The sequence below is a fragment of the Plodia interpunctella genome, chromosome 15, assembly GCF_027563975.2.
Source record: "Plodia interpunctella isolate USDA-ARS_2022_Savannah chromosome 15, ilPloInte3.2, whole genome shotgun sequence".
In the NCBI taxonomy this organism is placed as follows: Eukaryota; Metazoa; Arthropoda; class Insecta; order Lepidoptera; family Pyralidae; genus Plodia; species Plodia interpunctella.
The window spans coordinates 7,462,919-7,483,092 of record NC_071308.1 but is presented as its reverse complement, the minus strand read 5'-3'; the positions used below and the strand labels follow the sequence as shown (position 1 = coordinate 7,483,092).

Below are 20,174 nucleotides of genomic sequence, written 5' to 3'. Positions count from 1 at the left end.
ATCTTTACAAATAGGAGTTTGGACCTTATTGGTTTTGAAAAGTGATATGTGAATGTAGCGTGTGCATAATTCTGATCTAGATTACCCATAACCGTGTTGTATCTAGACACTGTCATGTGATAGGCATCTGGACTAGATTCCAGTCCACGTTAGTGTTACAATGGATTCCGAATTCCAAAGAGCATTCGCTTCGATTGAAAATCAGTAACCCAGGATGTTTTGGATACATACACAAACACAGGTCGATCCATAGAACCACAGGTCGATCCCAGCACGCTGGGAATCGAACCTAGGACCTGCAAATAGTGGACTCGGTTACGGAGCGTTATGCCACGGAGATCATAAAAACCTTTGAAAGAAAGCTAACCTAGGCGGATACTCCATTATTAAGAGCCTTAAATCATAAACCAGTATAATCTAGATAAGTTGTCTTATACGTGCGAAAATCGCTATATCAAACGAGAGTTAGTATAATATCATATATTTGAACATCTACGGCCCATGTACAATGACTTAATTATTGCAGCATAGTTAGGCACTACAATTTCACCCGACATTACCATATTCAAACAGGAACATCAAGTTAATTTACTGCGGATCTTAAATTACCTTTGAAATTAGATATATTTCGCCGCAAGGGATGTAATTTACATTTATTATCGCCGCTTGAATATTCCTTGTACAATTTTATTTTTTATTTTTGGTAAGTATTTATCGGAAAGATTAAATGGTGTCTTAATTAAAAATGGCTGCCGGTCATCGCTGAGGACCGTCAGAATGTGTTTCCAGGGTGATTCTAATTGGAGTTGCGTGGCAACGAGGTTTGCCTTCGTAGTGGGCGATGAATGAAAATGTCCCCCTTCCTACACAAAAAAGCAAATTGATTTCGCAGAATTATTATTCACGCCAACGTTATTTTGACGAAAAATTTGTAAGGAAAATCGCAGATTTCTGTGTGTGCGTAAATTCAAGGAAGATATAAATTTTTCATTACCCACATTAATTGTTAACTGACTTTGTATTACATCACTTATTACTTTGTACAGGAAACGGCACATAAACCTAAAGTCATTGCAAACTCGCTGCTATTACTTATAAATAGGATATAAATAGATATAGGATAGGTAGAGATGTTGTCGAATGTACGTAAATCGTAACCAAATAAAATGTAACAAGGTCATTTTCAGAGGACAAATATTGCTGAAATTTAAATCGAAATAGTATTAAGTATTTATAATTGATAATTAATTAACTGACACGAACACTACGTTCAAAGTAGACTGCGCCCATGTAATGTCAGTTCATTAAATACCTGTATTAATCGAAAGCTCATTTTGCTCACAACTCACCAATTAATACTGAAAATAAATCAGTGGCACGACATTTTCAATCAATAAGTTAAATTTATTAACTGGCTGTGAAAATAAATATAAGTTTTCGGTTTGGACTCTGTATTGAATGCCTGAGAGGTGGTGGTGGTTGACAAGCGTCAACTCGTGAATGGCCTGCTTATTTTTTTTTACTCTTTTTCATCATTCAAATCCATCCACATCCAATCACATCTCACCAAATGCACAATATTCATCTCTGACCTGTTTTGTAAGAAGCCATCGATCCTCGACTTACTTAAACAAACCAAAACAAAATTACATGTATTCAAGGGACTGCAAAGAAGCAATCCCAACGCTAACTATCTTAACTAATACTGGAAATGTTAAAGTGAGTTTGTATATTAGTTTGTTACCTCCTTGTCTAACCAACCAATCTTTTTGTGTAAAAATAGAGCACGGAGATGGATTTAGGGTATCCTTTTATCTCGCAAAAGATAACGCTCCGTAACCGAGCCAGCTTATTGGTGAATGAAATTCTGAAATAATGACAGGTTGCTAGGCAATCGCTTACAAGAGGAATCTCCAGTTTATTACCTTCATTGACTATTATAATTAGCGCGGATAGAGAAGAAGTTGACACATTTTATAATTATTCATGTATTCTTTCACTATATAGTCTACCTGTATCAGCGGTTGGTAACACATGGCCTTCGACTGTCCTGCTTAAGGCCCGAGGCTTTTTTACTTCAAACTGTTCTTTTTTTTGCAAAACCTTCTTCATATTAGTGTAGTAACAAAGTAATGTCCACAAGTTTTAAAACCCTGGGACTCAAGTTCTCTTTGAAGACTGAGTTCTTTTTAAACATATGGAATTATGGATTCTATGATATATGACCTATTGTATCGTATTTTCATCTGGTAGATGGGGTTTCTAGATATAAAATTGCCGACTGCTGGTCTACATTTTCGATGCTTCTATGCTAGTCTGGGAGTAAAAGAAAACAGAATATGCCAACTGATTCACGATCAAAGCTGCCGAACAGACCGAATAGTAATCATATATTCCTTGCTAGTTTAAAAATACATATTAGTTACCGAACATTACAAACATTTCGATAACAAGGTGCTAGCTAAATCGTGTAAAGCCAGCAATGGCCGACAGGAAAGCAGAGTGATAGTGGAAAAAAAACACCCTGTCCGGGTAGTAATCTGTCAAGTTTTAGCTACACATTAACGTAATGACTGCGTCTGAAGCGAATACCACTTTGTCTCCTAAGCCATGTACGACGACCTTATGCTGTATGGCCATAAAACCAGCGATTCTAAATGAGAGAAGAATCGCTGGTCTCATGGCGCTTATTGCGTGCTTATTGCTCTTCATCTCCGTATGGTACCGGTTGTAAGCGTAAAAAAATAGAATTTTGAAGATTTGGCTGCAATTTAACCTCTGGCCGCCTGCCTGACGTCAACCGTCTCTGGGATATGCTGCCTACGATGCGTGTCCCTTATCCACAGGAGTGGCCTTATTCTAAAGCGGCGGAACTACAAACTTATTGCCTCCTTCATGTGAAAATGAAGTCAGAATTTCTAACTGCTGGTAAAAAATTATCAGCTGCAACCAACCATGGTCATGTTTATCATAATAATGCATTGTCATGAAAACTGAAGCTATGTGGAAAATTTCAACTCTATAGGACAAGCGGAAATAAGTGAAATTTAACTTCAGACAAACGTGGTGAAGTGAAACTAAATAATAGTTTGTAAAATATTGAGTGATATCTAATTCGTTTCATGGCCTCAATCTAATACTGCGCGACACTTTTTTGCCATCAGATAATTCGGCGGTGCTCCACAACGCACTTTTTCTTCGTCCGATGAGCGCAGAGGGGATTCCGCTAATTCGACAGCTTTACTACAAATGTGCCGTTGGATAAGAACAGAGAAACTAACATTCTTCTAAATTTTAAAGGGAATTCAGCCTCAGAAAATTATTTAGCAATTTATGTATAAAAGCCAAAGCTCATTTAGTATTTTACAGAATATATGTTTTCTCATATATAAATATGATGCCATATTTACCAACATGTCTAACTAGTTAATTATTTTCTATCTCTGTACTCATTAGACCTATAAGGACACGTATCGGAACTTTAGTAAATGTCAATAATATAATAATGGGGCAACTTACAGACAAAATAATGACGGTGATGTACAAAGACCAGCTAACGATGCTTACCTGTATAAAAAATACATGTGTTAGAATTAGACCAACGAGGTTATTGCTAACAGTTTGCGAAACAAGATGACTTTAACATGAAAATATATTTAAGGGATTTTGTAAAGAGAAAAACATTTTTTTCGTAATTGTAAATGTGTAAAAGTAATTACTGGCATGAGTAAATCAAAAGAAGCGACTTTAAATTGGATCCATAAATACAATCACCATTGAAAAGATTCGCCGACCCTTTGTCAAATTTCACAAAATGCCACATTTACCAGTAAATCAATTATTGCCAGTATAACAGTGTCAAAAAACAATAGGATAAAATAATTATGCGAAAAAAAGGACCCTTTCAGATGGACACCCGCCAACCCTTATTCTTCGGCAACCTTAGGACCCTCTTTACATACCGGGATAATACGAAATAATTTGCGATATTACACAAATTGTAGGATTAAGTACACACACATAATAACAGAAACACGATACTAGCCATAATAATAATTGGATCCTCCAGGAAAAGCAAATCTAATTAATGCCATAATAACCAAAGGTAAATAATATTCGTCGAAACGGAATTGTTTTTTGTGTTTATTAGAGGTAAATAATTTGGGGATGTGACTAGCTCATTTGAAATATGTAATTATGTTGTTTACGTTGAAAATAACAATCAAAAACTTTGTTTTAAGGACTTGGAATAATTTACATATAACATAAATAGGTCGAAGTGCAGTGAATAGATATAATGCTGAAGAAATCTTACTAATATTATACATACGAAAGTTCGTGAGGATGTATGTGTGTATGTATGTTTGTTACTCTTTCATGCGAAATCTACTGAACGGATAGTTATGAAAATTGGTACACGGGTAGAATATAACCTTGAATAACAGATAGAGTATTTTTATCCCGAAATTCCCACGGGAGCGAAACCCCTGGTGCTGCTAGTGATATATAAACGACAAAAAAACCACACATAATGCTGATACAAAACTATGTTCCATTTTTGTACTGTTCTTTTGATCGAACTAACCTTAACATATCTCTGCTTTATAAGTTGAAGTTGTTTGTTACATTATATAATATTATATATTATATAATGTAACAAACTATATATTACTGTACTAATTTACTATATACATAAAATTTTTAATGTATATAGAACTTCATACAATTGTAATGTCACAAAGTAATACTTTTACACATCTCTTATTCAATTTCTCAGAGTAAAACCCGTGGCACATACGTGCTATCTCTGTTACAAAGGTGAATTTACGACCACGCTCTAAAGCGTACTAAAATTACATTTCATACTTTATTTCAATCACTTTAGATTGAGTCGGTACATTTGTCTTGATTACCACCAAAATAGACAATGTATGTATATTCTCATTATTACCCGAGGCTTTGTCCCACTTCAGATTTATTTTAAGGTTTATTGGCGATCGATAAGATTGGAGAAAAGCGAGAGAAAAGCGATATCATGGGTTGATGTGAAAAGGCAACATGTCAAAAATCTGACCATTTCATACAATAGTTTTTAAAGTGGAATACATTTATATTAACAGTGAACGTACATTTATTTTAAAGTTAAACAACCAAATTGACACTTCTTATTATATTTATATTACTTCTAATTATACCTATTGAGAACCATTAATAGAAAACGAAAATTCTAGTATGTCTGTCTCTGCACAGTGCTACTTTTTTTTCTGCAATCAGGGGACAAGAGGGTGAAGCGCAAAAGGTACAATCGGCTAATCTCGAGACGTCTCAATTGGTACATTAATTAGAGTTTATTATCTTGAGTGCATCCTGCAATTAAGGCAGCCGAAACGTATCTCGGATTAAACTTCCATCCGCGCTATTTCCGCCAGCTATCAAACTTTTGTTTGTTTTTAGGCTGGTGCAGAGTTAGCTGGATGAACGTAATGTCTATTCCTATTTGCAACATAGAATAAGTTGCATCAGTCAAATTTAACGTTAAGTTTAAGGTCGTGGTCATTACGTGGAAGAAACACACACAACAACTTTCTTGGCATTATTAATGGAGTGACTTGCCATTGCCTTCTCCATTTCACACAAAAGTAAATAAGAATCAACTAGTGTGCAGGTTTCCTCACGATGTTTTCCTTCACCGGAAGCAAGTGGTGGTCGATGAAAACTCTATATATGAGTCAGATTGGTATACAACTCATGTCGCAAGAGTAGAATTCGAACCTGGGACCTTTCGATCCACAGGCGGGCGTCTTAACCATTACACGACCACCGCTTCAGGGATTTGAGGGTTACTAACAATAATATAGGTTAGTAAAATAATTTCAGGAAATCCTTTGTTACCTCCATCTATTTTTAGATTCTCGATTTTAGTCTTATTAAGTGAAATATATTTATGTTACTGTATTCTATATTTCGTTGTAAGACCTCAAAGACACGAATAACAATTGTGTTTAATCTTATAATACGGTCGTCAGTGACTAAATACTGTTAATGTGGGCAAAATTAAAGAAAATGGTGTAATTTACAAATTGTATGTAAACGTCACTTACTTTTTGTAATTACAATTTGTAATATTATAAGATTAAACAAAATTGTTATTCGTGTCTTCAATCAACTTTTCAATGCTATGAGCACTTAGTCAATTTAAAGACCCAGAAGAATAGGAGTTTCTTCCTATTGTCAAGCTCCATACTAATTAACTGCCTTTGATAAGGACCAGACCCTGTCAGAAAGTAAAGTCAAAACAGTGATTAATAACTGCGTCAAGTTCATAGGGCCGGTTGTCCTGTAAGGCTTTTGCTAAGCGCTTAAAATTAATATAGGGTTGTCATAGCAACGCGAGGCAACACTTCGGCATTGGCTACGACTTTGCTAGGGTTTCAACATTACGAAAAGTGTATATAATTTTTTAAGGTTTTACGATACTGCTATAGTATAGATTTGGAATGAACTTACGCTTATGTATGTTAAATTTTTAGCGTATCTAAGGTTGTGTGTATTGGCTACGACACTTAGCTAGGGTTTGAACATAACGAAAAGTGTATATATTTTTTAAGGTTATAAGATGCTGTATTTGGGATAAATAAATTTTATCCCAGATTATGCTAGCCCCAATGTAAACGGTAAACGGCTAACTCAACGGTACTATATTTTATAAGATATATATATACCACTGCGACCGAGGTCGTCAAAGGGATGAACTTACGCACTTTAATATGTGTTAAATTTTTGGCATACCTACCTAAGGTTGTGTTGTATAACACATATAAGACTCATTTAACCTTGCAAAATTAAAGTACTGACAGCGGTTTAATAAAACTCTATGTTATATGAAAAGAAACAAAGAGTCGTGTTAACCGTATACTTAATTAATTTGTCATATATCTAAACTGAAATAAAAAACTTACTAGCAATATTACAGGGGTGAACATTAATCGAGATTCAGTCACTCGCGACATTACTTAACTATCCCGATTCGGAATAAATGCTCAATACAATCCTCAATAGCGTGCTCAATACAATTGGTACAGCCCTATTACGGATTGAGCGAGACGAAATCGGCGTTCATTCCTTGTAGCCGTCACGTTTTCAATTAGTGTATTCAGGGTGACTCAGTCGCAGATGTTATGAACGTGAGCTTCGAACGTCTAATTCTTTCTCCAGCGATCATACACTAATCGGTAGATGCATCTTTTGTTATTCCGTTTTTATAAGAGTTTGATAAATTCCAACGCTCAAATTTCTAGAGTAACATACTTCTAGTTAATAGTAGTTCTTGTAGCTCTCGTGTTGTATCATGCAAGACAGAAGAGTAGAGATCGTCTCGGCTCTTCGTAATATATTATAGGCTTATCGGATATCTTTAGTAATATCGTTTTTAATTGTCCCTATGAAGTAGAAACGGATTTATTTTCATTCACAGTAAAAAAATTGTGCTTAATCCGCGTTTCGTACGACCGCTCATAACTCAATATTGCCAGTATATCGAGTTCTAAGCAACATATCGTGTAATCAACGCAATCAACGCATCAAATTCCATGCAGTAGTTTTTGCGTGATTCACGAAAAAACATACAGACAAACATTCTAGAAAAAAATCATAAACCCCATAATTTTTTAAATTAATATTTCCTATGTACCAACACTTACAGTTTTAATTAAGATAAGACGAATTTACATGTCAATTTGGTACCATCGGTAATGCAGATTACTCATTCCTCGCTTGTTGATTTCGCTACCTAACTTATTATCAAAAGCTTTATTTGTGTATTATTATAATAAATTAGTATATCAAGAAAAATACCAACAGTACATGTAAACAAACGTAAAGCATTCTAGCAATAAATGTACAAGTCTCCAGTTGCCCTGCTTTACGTACTCGTATCTCATAGTATTTAATTTAGCGTTATTAAGTTTAGTTTATACGGTACGAACGTGTCTGGCAAGTAATACATGTATAATAAATATGTTTTGCCTTGTCTACGAGATGGAGTTATTAGATGAAACGCTTGTGTTCGCTTGCGAACGTAATTACTTAGCTTTACTTTTAGACAAATGTTACAATTTTATTAAAATACACATAGTCTAGTCACAGAATGAACTAAATATAAAAAAATACTAATTGATTTTCACAAAAATCCTGAAACAAGCAAAAACTTTCACGAAAAACAGGGTCATAAATATACATCACAAAGCTCTATAGATTCAAATTATCCCGACCCTATAGATCAAAAGACAGCCGGCGGTATCGATAGGTGAGATAATCCAGGAAAAATCCCGGCCGATCCATCATCTACGTCAACAGCGAGCCGGGGCGACACGTGTCAGATGCGCGAGAAACAACAACGCGATGCGATGCGACGCGATGCGACACGAAGCGATTATACAATGATCGACGAGCACCGGACGTGACCAGACGCTGGGGTAAATTAGAAAAAGTACAGATACTTGCTTTACCATTTCAACTGGGATATTGCAAATCTTTAATTCGATGCACGATATGCCTGTAGTTAATGATCACAAAAGTAGAAATTCAAAATACGAATGTAAAAATATTTAAGACATGTTACGACTCTGTTTGTCAACAAGAAATAGAAAACAGGCTAACTACACGGACGTAACTTTATGCACTTTTGAAACTAAATATTTTTACTGTAGTTCATAACAAAGGGATAGTTTCTCTGTCGTAAAAGATCTGCACATTGCATGTGAAGTTACTGAGAGAAACCGATCGGGAAAATCGGATGAACAAATAAACTTGCACAACACAACTTGTTGAGACGGCATCATAATATCACAAAGGAGAATAGAATATTGAGCGACGTAAGCCAACGCCGTGGTTATTTTTCTTGACAACATTCAACTTTTTAATGAGGTTGGCAAAATAATTGCTGTAACACTAGGAAGGTACGAATAGCATTAATAAAAAACAGCACTGTGGTCGGAGGAACACGGATATAAATAATAAATGACGTAGTACCAACACCGAGCCGAATATAAAAAAAGGGCGAGCGCTAAAAAACTTCTGGATCCTTTCATAACTTTTTTGAGAACCATTTTTTTGTGCCATTATTTTATTATGCTTCATTTGACTAAAAGAAAGTCCGAGCGAACCGTCCCGTGTTATATGTCGGTCCCTTCGTTTAAAATATGTATGGAGTTGGTACTCTCGACAAACTCAACCCTAAAGTTGCGTTTTTAAATCAACAAATTGAATTTGTGCCCGGTCCTTGTCCGGAAAGGGTTTAGTTTCTATTCGTCCATTTTGTTTCAAATCTTGGATATTGGTCTGGTCACTCAAATGTTTTATTACGGATGGTTTATTCAGAAAAAGGCGTATTATTCTGCCGTTGTATTAGTTTCACTCTCATCTCAAGTAATTCTCTTAGAAGTCAATTCGGAAATAGACATTTTAAAGGCCTGTTGTTGGGCGTGCTTGAGATGTTATTTTAAGAATTTAAAATGATTCAATTAACCTAGATGGAATAAAGGTCAGTCTGTACATTAAGAGGTTTGAGATAAAAACTCTTCCAACAATCAACTTCACGAATCAATACCATAAACAACAATGACTATTTTCTGTTACTACGAAATTAATAATGGTTATTCAATATAATCAAACTAGACTTTTCTAATTTCCTTATTTCTTTTCTAACTTCCCTTTTCTATTCCCTTCTATTATGGGTACTATACTATACCTGTGTTACCTCGTAAACCCATGTACAGTTTTACGTGCATCAGCTATGTTAGTCAATAGCAGTTAATTTATAAAGTTTCTAACGAGTGGATTCCGCTAATGGCGTTCGCTGGCTGAAAATTATCTTTTTCAGATCAATCGGAAAAAGATAATTTTCAGCCAGCGTTTCAGCCTGGACGTTAATCTATAAATATGGTGTATTCTGTGTACGTATTATAAAATATGGTATCGTAGTAGAGGTAATATCCCATAGCTTGTGGCAAATTTGTTGAAGTGACATTTTAGTAAAAAAACTAGTTTATATCAATAGCTCAATAGACTAATGCGTGGTGATACAAACACTTTACTTTGCAGGTTTATTTCTTAAAATTAATGCTACGTCAAAATAGGGTGGCACGTATTGAGTTTTTCCTATTTTATGCGAAAGATATAAAATACGAATATCAAATCGCTGAATGGAGGCAGTTCCGCCGATAAGAACGTCCTTGAAATCATTTATTGAATTATACAAAAATTACTGATATTGTCACAGGACTATATCAAGTTTTGATAACTGAGACTATTAATTACGCAGACATTTTGACGATAACAGCTGAAATTAAACAGCTATCAGTGTTATTTTACAAATTTGTAGCCGTGTTTATTTATTATTCATATATTTTATCAAAACCCGGTCACATCTAGTTCTATTTAAATGGAATACATTTCCCACTGTTTGTGAATATAACAATACGAAAATTTAATTTCTATTAATTAATGTATAGAATATACAATGTTATTTGATATTACTGGTTTTTTATTTGATAAATGATAACAGGATACAATTTCCAAGTCCAATAATCGTGTAATTCGCGCAGGGCTTTGTGGTAATAATAATGATGATGATTTAGTTATTTTGTATAAAAATATTTTTCAAATATATGTACTCATATGGACCAGTCCAACTACGTCATACTACGTCGTACTGCAGACACTATATCCTACTTCCTACCAATCCATATCCATAGTTACATGTTCCATACTAATATTATAATGAGAAAAAAATTTTATTGTTGTTTTTGATTTTGATAAAATTTGACACAACAAGTTTGTAACATAGGGGACTTTTTATGATGGTTTTACCCAAGCAAAGCCGGGACGGGATGCAAGTATTATATAAATACGATAGTTTCGACATGAGTCCCCACTCATGTCGTCCTCTAAATATCCAATTTATGGGGATGAAGATGTTGGATGATGGATGTTTATAACTCAATCACGAATCTACTATATGGATTTCGACAAAATCTGATGAACGGGTAGAATATAACATGTATAACACGAAATTTCCACGGGAGCGCAGCCCCAGGTCGCAGCTAGTACCATAGACAATTCTAAAATAAACAAAAAACAACACGAAAATAATGCCACAAGGACGCGCAAGCTTCAAATTGCATTCTGTTGACACTTTATCTATTTTCAGTAGTATGCATATTTCATGTTTTAATATCTGTGACATTCAAATTCCTAAAGCACTTTTATTTATTTATGACAAGCCATGCATATTTATTCCAATTAATAGTATTGCAAAATAAATAAAAACCTAGTTTATTTTAGTAAGTCACAAATGCCTGTTAAGGATGACTGACAAATTGGGGTTCTTTATTCATATCATTATTCATATCATATACACATTTGGGCATATTGGCCATTCAAAGAACCTCATACATATTTTCTTAAATATCTGCCCTGTCGTAGACCAGAAACTCTCTGCAGGAGCTCTCTTTGTCATTAATAATAAAATTAATTTGGCAGACGAAGTGATTATACAACTATAATTCTTATAGGAGCAATATTTGAACGATACTTCAGGGTTGGATCTATTGGATAAAAAGATCCGCCTTTGTGAGCATATGTTTGATGTGTAAATAATCTTAACATACAAATATTGCCGAGCACCATTCCATTCGAACTGATTTCCTTTATGTCTATTTGAGTCATATTTCTCCTACACAAACACTTGTTATATGTTCTTCTGTTGAAACATTGAAATTGGATTTTTTTAATATAACCCGACCATCTTCAGTTTTATTACGATTTCTTCATCGAGTAGATAATGTACAAAATATAAAAAAAGTTAAGCACAGAAGACAAACACAATACAAACTCGTATCGTACCAGCTGCTCAAAGAGCTATTTGAAGAATGACACCAGTGTCTAGTAATTAAATTTTAGATGACTGCAGAGTCGTTGCAATTAAACAGCTTTTTGAGATATGTTATCTAAAATATAACAACCAGACAGTAGACCTTCCACTATCTACCACTAGATTTATTTAGAAGGAGTTCAATATATTTAACCAAAAAATCATAGAGAGAAAGATTAAAATAGAAAGAGCATCTTCACCTTTATAGTCAAATGTTTTGTATGCCACTGATAGACATGTCGACTTTGTGTAAATTGATGACTTTGAAGAAATCTTTATCTCCACTTATGTCTTAGAAGAGATATTAAAATTGTTTTAAAATTGATGAGATATTAAAAATGTTTTTTTTATTATAGACGTCAATAAGTGATATTTCATGCAAACGTTTAGCTTTCAAAGCACGTTTTCGTCCCTTCTACAGCGCAACCGTCCTTGGCTCAAATCCTACATGTGCATAGCGAAGTAATTAGGGTTGGAACAATGGCAGTGTTTCGGCGAATTGAGAAATTTGCTGCATAATTCAACATCGCGTACCTACGGCTTTTACGGCGACCCTAATTCTGAGAGATCTTGAAGCCTTATATTTTCTGTACATCTATCTCAAATATGTTTGGTTGTTTGTTTGAAATAACTTTATTATTATACATAACAAAATACAAAAAAGTATAGAAAATAAAGAGAAAACTTAAAGGCAACGGTGAACTTATCCCATCAAGGTAAGTATTTGATTGACCTTTAAAAATATAATAGATAGTTAATTAGACAATAGAAGAAAATATTCGAGAACAATAATTAAGCTTGGCTTATTATTATAAATAAGCTGTAAATATCATCAACCTAAACTATCTTTGCCTTTTTTATTTCAGTAGGCCAATAAGTAGCAACAACCCCTATACCTATTCAAAAACAATATACTCACAAGAACCTTTCAACATGAGATAAACATAATCACTGATATCCAAGGCTAACATCAGCGGCGAAACATAAGCTTATCTATGAAGGTAATACGGCGTAATCCACAATATTATCCCTTAACTTATTAGGTTTCACATTGACTGTATCGTGTTCTGTGAAATATGAAGGCGAACAGATGCGAGTAATGACAGAAACTATGTTAAGCTATAATAAAACGCTGCTCTAGTGATAAATTTTAACAAGAGTAATATATTTGTAACGGTAATTGCGAAAGGATCGTGCGAGGGTAATATGAACATAACATTTGTTATAGTTAGCTTAGTTTATATTTCATTAACATTGAATAAAGCTTTCGCATCAGAGCATGATACAATTTTAAAGTTATGCACCAGGGGACTTTTGATATCTTCATACATATTAGATCTTCACACATATTAAACACACTAATTTCTTTTCTATTATTGTCCAAATTAGGCAAACATGTTTCTCAAATCAAAGGTCTCGGTGATTTTGTCATAATGATGATTGACCTAGCCGCACCTTAACCATAAATTGCCATTAGATGTAAATCGTTTTCCAACAGCTTTGTAAATGGAATAAATACAAAATAATAGTCTAAAACGAAACGTGCCAATCGGACTGCACTCGATTTTCGATCACCGTGAAACGGCGGCATTAGTTCCAGTTCCAAGTAATACCGTTCCATCTTACGCGTTAAAAGCTTCGGCTAAAAACACTAGAGCTAAGCCATTAAATCGGGGGTCGTCGGGACGTGTCGGTATCCGAAGCTGTTCATACGCCGACAGACAGGGTCAACGAATCTCGCAGCTCCCAACATCATCAATCAAGTTTACTCCCGCATTAACGTAGTAATGACCGGCCATGGCGGATGTCGCCTTATTTTCCCTTTTTTTTTCAACACTTCCTCACGGGCGAGTCCACTCAGATTTTCCGTGAAAGTTGGTGTTACATCACATATCTCAAATGAACGAGGTGATAGTAGACCTGGGTTAAGCCGTTATAATTTCGACTAAACCTAAGTGAAGCCGAACTTCGGAGTTTAGCCGTAACATATGTAAGACGTGTCCCTATATTCTATTTAAGATAAATTGGTATGGTAACTGAGTCGAGTGGATGCACCTCTCACTCGTAGGTAATTTAGTACACGATACCAACCCTACATTTCCGCACTGAAGAAAACCCACGAAGGATAACCACATTTTATTATAATTTCCATATATATCGCGGTTATCAATCTTCGTTATTTCTTGAAATAGTTTCGTGACGCGATATTCTAGTACTTGGTTGCTTTTTCTCGTTTCCTGCGAAAATCTCAAGTCTAGAGCTAAAGTTATAAGACGGAATATTTAAAGATCTTCATTATTTACAAGGAACTTTACAATTTTGTTGATTTAGGCTAGGTTTTATAATTATGTGTCGTGATATATATTGGTAAAATGTTGGTTAGCAACCTGTTAGTCTATTGCCAATGAGAAGAATCTGGGGTGACTAGTCCAATCTCTGACTTTTAGGACCTACGCGGGGAGGGAACAGCTTTCCGTTTTCATATCGGTCCCTGTGGTCTGGGAGCACACAAGAACTTTATTTACGTACCCTCAACATTTTGTGTTTCCAGTTTGTTCTTTTCCGTAGATTACGGGCAGATAAGCGTCGGTTGGGACGGTTAATCTCTCGATCGCTTTGTTTGTGAGATAGCAACTGAATTCCGTGGAAAAGGAAGCTCGCGACGCCTTGATAGCCAGTTTGAATAATGCATTGAAACGAGCGGTGGCAAATGACTGGACAAATAAATGACGGTAATGAGATATCGCTAATTTATTTAAATATTTGTACATATAATTGGCAAATAAATATTTTATAGAAGGTTGCCTGGGCGTGCCCACGCATTACACATTTTAATTTACGCCTCTATATGACTAATACTGTTCGAGGAATGAAATCTTACTGGACTTCCTTCCTTGTATTGTTATTTAATGTAACTTATGACTTTTAGACAGATGTAATATATCTAGCTTAGAAACGAACACACAAGATTACATTTCGGATTATACCTATATTAGTTGAAATACTAACGAAATTACTTTGCTAAAACTTAATAACATTTCGATTTAAAAGCAGAGACCAGAGACAAATTTAATTGTAAATACGGAAAAGCAAGCCAAGAATCTTCCACTAAATTCCTCTATAGAACGTGAATTCCGCAAAAGCTTCAAGTTGCGTAATAAGCGAAGCGATATAATCTACATACACGCGCGCAGTATCGTTAACTAAATAATTTTTTGTACTAAAATTATTTTATACAAGGACAATTATGCCATATTTAAAACAATTAAAACTATATTGACGTGTGTGAAAGAGAGTGGTTGCGCCAATATGGTACTTTGAATTTGGCGCCATACGTCTCGGTCTTGTTTGAATTGTAAGTTGCTGATTGGCTCCCACATTTCCTGTTCCTATTAGTTGTCTCCTTCCCACACCAACGCGCCAACGCATGTGTGAGCGAGAAGACAATACCAAGCAATTCGGAAATCATCGCCGCTAGTCGTGCGCTTCAATGTTGTGCAAAAAAAAATTCGGTTTGTCGCGCGCGCGGTCCCGCTAATAATGTTCGAAAATTGGTGAAATTACACTTGTACCACCCCGTGAATGTGCATAAACTCTTCCATACAACCACCGTGGACTTTGTGCGTTGTAGTTTACTTCCAGCATCGGCCTGGAGAGCAAATTGGATCTTCAGCGGACCAAGCCCGATAGCACGCTGCCGGCCGACCTATTTGTGAAGGCATCTCAGCAAAGGTTGGTGGTTCCTTATCCACGAGCTGCCTGCTCCTTTTGTCCATATAGCCTCCAGGCAGTTCGTCCTTTATTTTTCTAATTAGCAACTTGCAAAGCATAAATATACAGTCCTACATATAACGTCATTGAACCGGCGCATCCATTTTAGTGGTCCATTCGAACCGGACATATCTAGTTTAATTTCGTAATGTTATTCCATAGGGATTTAACGCGTCTTGCATAGGCATTCTATTTAGTATTTGGCACTAAGTAGTTTCCAAACCCACACTTCGTAGGTAGTCTTGTATCGCGTTCGTTTGGCTAGGTACCTATTCTTTATTGCATATTGGCATAAAGTAGGTAGGTATACTTTATCACAAATATCGTGGATCGTTGCTCGTTTGCTAGTCGTATCCTAAAAACCTATACTACACTTAGTGGTCGAGTGACAGGTAGGTACATACATCGTTCTCGTTCATTCGTTGTTGTGGAAATTGGTAATTAGTTGAATACCTAGGTACACAACTATTTTTATTTTGTTATTGCGAACCTATCGTACAGTGGCAGACTGGTAGGTAGGTACTCTATACATATACATACTTATAGCTAACTTCCGTCCAGTTTGTTTAAACTGTTCTTGCTATATCTTTTATTTAGAATTTATATTATACAACAGCTTGTTGAATAATGGCACCAAAGAAGGAAAATAGACTTAAACAGCTCAAGGCTAAAAAGGATATGCTGTATTCTCGAATGCAGGATATATTTGATCATTCTTTAGAAATCTCAGATAATGAGGTTATTCGCGCGTTGTTTTTGTGCGAGGTTGATTCGATTGATACTTTGCGCGAAGAATATGGAAGTGTTGTCGATAATATACATGATTTAGAGTTAGAATTGGATTCGGAATTTGTAGTGAATTATGATTCTTTGAAATCTTTCGATAGTTTGTTTTATCGCGTAAAACGAACCGCACGTTCGTTGGAGCCTCCACCGCCAGCGATGCCGGCTCCCAACTTCAAGCATGAAGTATCATATTTGGCTCGTGATAGGCCAAAATTGCCTTCAATTCAAATCCCAGAATTCAACGGGGATATTAAAAATTGGCCTTTGTTTTTTGCTAGCTTCGAAAATACAATCCACAACAATCATAGTTTGTCAGATCATGAAAAATTACATTATCTTATAAATAAATTGACTGGTAAGGCAAAGTCCGTCTGCGCCGGCATTACGCCGTACGCTGAAAATTATTTGTTAATTCTTAGCACATTGAAGGCCAAATATGAAGACAAAAGATTAGTTGCAACTTCGTATTTAGAACAAATATTCAATTTGAAAAATGTTTCGGTTTGTAATGAACAAAACTTAGAAAATTTCCTTGATACTTTTGCGTCGTCTGTTCGAGCGATTAAAAACCTCAGGCTCACGGATCTTACCGACTTTTTGTTTTTATTCATCGCATTAAAGAAGTTAGATCCCGAGACTGTCCGTTTGTTCGAATTGGATAACCGTGATTGTAATATACCTACTTTCGATCGATTAGAATCTTTTGTTCGTGAACATATTAAAATATTGCAACGTACTTCTTCGAAAACAGAGTTAAAGAAATATAGTCGAGTGGACACTAATACGTCAGCTAAGCCTACGTCGAAGGTTACGCATACTTACGTTAACACCACATCCGATTCATCACAATCGTGTTCACTATGCAAATCGAAACAACATATCTTGTATAGATGCTCGGATTTTTTAAAACTTACTCCATATGATCGTTATAAATTCGCACGCACAAATAACTTGTGCATAAATTGTCTTTGTGACAAACATCGTGTATCCAATTGTACCTCGAAGTCGAAGTGCCGAAAATGTCAAAATTCGCATCACAGCACACTACATTTTGATAATAATAATTCATCATCGAATGTCGCCACTTCCTCCACCACGCTCGATGATAATTCGATTTCTGAGAGTGCGCCTGCCGCACAGGCGCCCCCGCGCGCCTCACAGCCCTTGCGCCCACCTGCCGCGGATCGCGCTGGCTCCGTCACCACCACCGATCGCCCCAGTGACGTCACGCTATGTTCTCTCTCGATAGCTCGCTCGCCTACCACGGTACTCCTAGCGACCGCCCGCGTTGTAGTAAGGGATTCGCGTGGTACTGAACATAGTGTTCGTGCACTTTTAGATAGTGCTTCACAGAGTAATTTCGTAACTCGTAGTTGTTGTGAACGGTTAGGTCTAATCAGTAACCGTCCTGGGGTTTCTGTCGTCAAGGGAATCGGAGGCTCAACTAAAGCCATTCAAGGCTCTGTAAAATTTAGATTTTACTCACGCTTCGATTCAAATATCCATTTTGATATCGAGTCATTGGTTGTCGATAAGGTCACTGAACGTTTACCTACCGTTTCAGTTGACACTTCAATGTTGTCGAATTTTAATTGCTTGTCGTTAGCGGATAACACATACGCCACTCCGGGAAATATCGACGTGCTGATTGGAGCCTCGATTTTCCCGCACCTTTTGCTATCGAATAAGGTTCAAGGTCACCCGTCGTACACTTCGCCGTACGCCTTAGAAACCGTTCTTGGATTTGTCGTTGTTGGTTCCGCTCCCGCTCGTGTAGATGATTACACGTCAGTGTCCTACTGCTGCACCGCTGATCCCCTAGAATCAGCAGTGAGGAAATTTTGGGAAATCGAGGAGGTCAATGTCCCTCCTATCCTCAGTCCCGACGATAAGGTCTGTGAGGAAATTTATAGTCGTACGACTACTCGTGACTCCAATGGTCGTTACATAGTTGCACTCCCCTTTAAGGGTGAGGTTTATTCGCTTGGTGATTTGCGCCAGATGGCTGAAAAACGCTTCCTTTGTCTAGAACGCAAATTGCAGGCTTCTTCCAGCATGAAGCAAGCTTATGATGCTGTCGTAAGAGAATATCTCGATAAGGGTTATATCTCACTCGCGCCTCCTGATACTCAGGAATCTCAACACGCTCCTTCGTATACTATACCTCATCATGGTGTCGTTAGACAAGACAAATTGACAACTAATTTGCGCGTCGTTCTCGATGGAAGTGCTAGGACTAGCACTTCAGTTTCGCTTAATGATATTTTGTATAGTGGTCAAAATCTACAAGGAAATTTATTTGATATTATTGTTAACTTTCGTTTGTTTGCGGTCGCACTTTCCGCTGACATCCGTCAGATGTTTCTACGCATTGGTGTTCGCGAGTGTGATCGCCGTTTTCAACGGTTTTTGTATCGATTTTCGCCTCAAGAGCCCTTGAAGACCTATGAATTTAATTGTGTTTGTTTCGGATTGAAGTCAAGCCCATTCCATGCGCTTCGGACCGTAAAGCAATTGGCATCTGACGAAGGCGACGCTTATCCAAAAGCTAGACAAGCTGTTGAAAATGGCCTATATATGGATGATTTGGTTTATTGCCTTGATAGTGAGGCCGACGCCATAGAAACAGCTTCCCAAGTAATCGCTCTCATGAAAGCTGGTCAATTTGATCTCGTGAAGTGGACCAGTAATTCGAAGCGAGTATTAGACTCGATTCCACCATCGCATCGTTTATCACAGGTCAAAGAATTCGACGACAACGATCCACACAAGGTTCTTGGTCTCTGTTGGTCGCCAGACACTGATTTGTTCAGCCTTAAAATTTGTTCTACGTCGCCGACGTGTACTAAACGCGCCATACTGTCTTGTGTTGCAAGAATATGGGATATAACTGGGTTTGTTGCTCCAGTTGTTTTGTATGCCAAGCTTCTTATTAAAGAGCTTTGGCTTTGTAATTGCGATTGGGATGATACTCCGCCCGCCCACATTGCTAAGCTCTGGGCTCGTTTTCGTGAGGAGCTCCCTCTACTCTGTCAATTAAAGATTCCCCGTCACATTGGTGTGAGCAATAGTAGTATCGTTACTGTCGTTGGTTTCGCAGACGCGAGTGAAAGGGGGTATGGAGGTGTGGTATATTTCCACGTCGCTAATGGTAATAGCAATTCGATTAGTCTTATCAGCGCTAAGTCCAAGATTGCCCCTCGTAAAGTCGTTTCTCTCGCTCGTCTCGAACTTTGCGCTTTGCTAGTTTTGTCTCAACTTATAGGTGCTGTCATTAAGGCATGCTGCAACCGCGTAAACCTCGATAAGGTAATCGCATTCTCAGATTCCACAGTCGCTTTGTGTTGGGCACATTCCTCTCCCCACCGTTGGGACACCTTTGTGGCCAACAGAGTGGCAAAAATTCAGTCTTTTGTTGACACTCAAAATCTTTTTCATATTGCCGGTACTGACAATCCCGCTGATTGTCTGTCCCGCGGGCTTACACCTGCCCAAATATTAGATCACCCACTTTGGTTTCACGGCCCTCAGTGGCTGTCTGGGTCTAACCAGGAGTGGCCGGTTGCGCCCTTTAATCCTGCAACAGTGTCGGAGCCTCCTGAAGAAAGGAAAAGTGCTCTCGTGTTCGTGTCGTCCACGACACACGAATCTACAATTTTGTCGTTAGCTGGTCGAGTTTCGTCTT

The 20,174-nt window shown here is 36.9% G+C and overlaps 1 protein-coding gene across 2 annotated transcripts in view; it reads right to left on the bottom strand.

Annotated features, from left to right (window-relative positions):
• The window catches only part of LOC128675990 (furin-like protease 2), a 242,316-nt gene that overhangs the window by 148,249 nt on the left and 73,893 nt on the right, over positions 1-20,174 (bottom strand). The window lies entirely within an intron of this gene.